The following is a 3,013-nucleotide window of genomic DNA, read 5'->3' as shown; positions in this document are numbered from 1 at the left end:
GAAAAGAAAAATGCAAATGCACTTTACTAAAGAGAGTAGCATTTGGTTGGTGTTGCTGGCTGGTACTTGCTGGTCTGGAGCACCTGAAACAGAGTTGCTCGAGCACACAGCTCTTCAAAGGCACGAATCCTCTCAGTAGCTCTGCAGCAAGGCCTGGCAGGGGGAAGTAAGGGAAACAACACAGCTTTGACCCTCACAAGCAGAGGACCTAGAACAAGCTTTGCCATGCCAAGAATAAATCATCTCGGGCCTATTAGGGAGCCAGGTCAAAAAGCTGAGAGAAACCTCGAAGACTAGAGTAGGAATCAGAGTTTGAGATGGTGAAGAAAGGGAGCAGAGCCATTTGGGGGAAGTGCTTGGTTCTGCTCAGTCCTGTGTTACAGGGAGAAGGCCTGTGTTGGATTCAATTCACCAGGGCCTACAAGCCCCTCTGTTACCCTGTATCATGGAGTGGGCCAGTCTCACTTGGGAGTGGAGCCTCGCCCCATGCCCGGCAAGAGGAGGAGAAAAGCTTGTGTGGAATGAGTCAACAATAGGTAATTGGATTGTAATCACCTCCCTGGCTTCCGCACACCACTGGGGGCGCTGAGTCTTGCTATGAGCGATCAGCACTGCATAGTGGGAGGGCGTAGAGATTCAATCGCAAATCCCAGGTGGAGAGTCAAGCGGGACAAGCAGCAGATGGCCAAATGTTCTTTCTGTCTCTCCCTCCCCTTTTTTCCTTACCCAAATAAGTAACTGACTGTTAGTTATTTACTAGCAGATCCAAGGTAGAGCCAAATCCTTTGTGGAAGTTGGCTGGAAGGCTAAAATGGATGGGTAAAAAGCTAGGGTTTTGGGGAGAACTCTTCCCTGAAATTCTGTGCATGAAGGATGTGCAGGTGGAAAAAGAAAGTGTATCTAGGAGACAGGCAGCTGATGAGTTGGGGCCCTTTGCTCTCCAAACCCTACTGGTGATCAGAGCTGGGTTTAGTGTACTTATGGGAGGCTTTCACCCTCAATCTTCCCCAGGAACCACTGTCCCAGGCAGCCCAAAGGTATCTCTGGCCCGCAGACCCGGCCTGTGGGGCACCCCGGCCAAGCAAAGGGAACATAATTCATTATTAGGAAAGGAGGTGCCTTTCGCCAAGAAAAGGAAGGGGAGTGGGGCCTGGAGACAGAGGGCCGGGCAAAGTGGCAGGTGGCCAGCCTCACTCAGGCTGATGCAGTGCCCAGACATGCCAGCCAGTCAGCTCGCTTGAATTCCGAGGCCTGCAGGAAGGCTTGGACTTGGTCTTCTCGTCTGGTCGAGAGTTTGCGCAAGCATGCCCTTCGGAGCTGGGTGTCCCCACTGCCTTGGAGCCCCTCTCGCAGCAGCAGCTCTGTCACTGCAGCCTGGTCCCTCTCCAGCTGCTGCCTCTCCCGCTCCTCTGCATACTTGTCTCCGGGCTTCTGAAGCATGCTATGGCCCATCTGGATGGCCTCGAAGAAGTTCCAAAATGTGTATTCTGGCCACAGAATGTGCGGGAACACCAGGCAGGAGTAAGAGGTCTGCCATAACACGAAGTCACTCGGTGGCAATTCTCCAGAAGTCTGCATCAAGATGTCAGGATGAGGAGAGTGGTTGGTATAGAGGCAGTTATCAAGCAGGGACTCATCAGAGATATCACTGGGATCCAACAGACCTTGCTCCATCCCCAGGCCATCTCTCTCACAGCCTTGCTGATCTCATGACGTGATGTGTATCCTAAACAGACATTCAGGAAACACTTGTTGCAGCTCTTCGTGGCCTGTGCAGCTTGTGCAATCAGCTCCTGGAGATGCAAGGGTAACAAGCGCAGACTGCCCAGGACCCAGATACACAACTCATGCTTCTGCAGTTTCTCATTTTCTTCCATCAAGCAGCTGAACTTCTGCCGGGCCAGATCCATAAGCTCGTCTACCTTACTCTTGGAGCGTTTGAAGCTCTCAATGCTGAATGCATAGACTGTAACCTCTAGGATGCCCGGGTTCAAACACCATCCCAGGGTCTTAGCTAGCTTGTTGAAGCCCTGTGAGTGGCCTTCCTGCCACTCTACCTGGCACTTCTTGGCATAGTGACGGTTCCCTTCCATTATTAGTGCAATGTGTTTCGGCACTGGGCCTGCCTTTATGATGCTGGTACAGAACCACTCCCATAGTGACAGCTCTCCTTCCTTGATCCATGACATAGTTCTTTTCCAATCGGAAGATCACCCCAGAACAACCAAACACCAGCCTGGTAATCTACACCGTGTTCGCTGAGCTGGGCGCATCCCCACTGCTTCAGTGGGCTGGCACTTCCTCACGACCTAGAATTTCAAATGTTAATGGATTTTCCAGTTTTGCTCTTTATACATAGTTTAAAAATTAGTGAAATATAGGTTGAATTTCTTTTTTTAGTTTTTTTAAAAGAACAATTCCTATACAATGTGTAATAAATATGTTAGGGCATAGAAGTTAAAGACTACATTATCTGTTCCTAACTGGCTTGATGATCCCTAGCAATGAATTTAGATAGCAAAAAAAAGTCTCAGGGATGTGTCTAACATATTACATCTTCTGTTTTGCCCATTGCTTTGTTCTTAGATAAAGGTAGTGGTGATGTGATATTTCTATTGCTATCAGCTGTCTTGGAAAATATATTTAAATTCTAATTAGTGGTAAATGATATGAAAGATTCTTCATGTGGACAAAGTTTATCTGGGAATTTGCAGATAAACCCAACTATAAAAAGGTAAATTATTAAATATTAGTTATTACTTAGTTTTGTTAAATTAAAAATTGGTGGGCTTACAATATAATTGTTTTCCTCTGTAATACAGAGTAACATAATACACTGAATTTGTCTGTCGTTGTTAATGTCTAAATGACTTGAAAAGGCTTGGAGCACCAATCTTAGACTATATAATCCTAAAGAAAAAAGTTATCTCAAATAAGTACTTCTGGTCTACTAAATCCCACTGAATGCATATTTACTCTGTTACTTAAAGGTTAAGCCTGACATGAAGGTACA

At 46.9% G+C, this 3,013-nt stretch overlaps 1 pseudogene; it reads right to left on the bottom strand.

Annotated features, from left to right (window-relative positions):
• Window positions 1–1,111: 1,111 nt before the first annotated feature.
• LOC116536835 lies at window positions 1,112–2,278 on the bottom strand (annotated as a pseudogene).
• Between the last annotated feature and the right edge of the window lie 735 nt (window positions 2,279–3,013).

This window comes from Sapajus apella, unplaced genomic scaffold (genome assembly GCF_009761245.1).
Source record: "Sapajus apella isolate SASKATOON/1434 unplaced genomic scaffold, GSC_monkey_1.0 scaffold104, whole genome shotgun sequence".
NCBI classification, from domain to species: Eukaryota; Metazoa; Chordata; class Mammalia; order Primates; family Cebidae; genus Sapajus; species Sapajus apella.
This window is presented reverse-complemented; position numbering and strand designations above follow the sequence as displayed.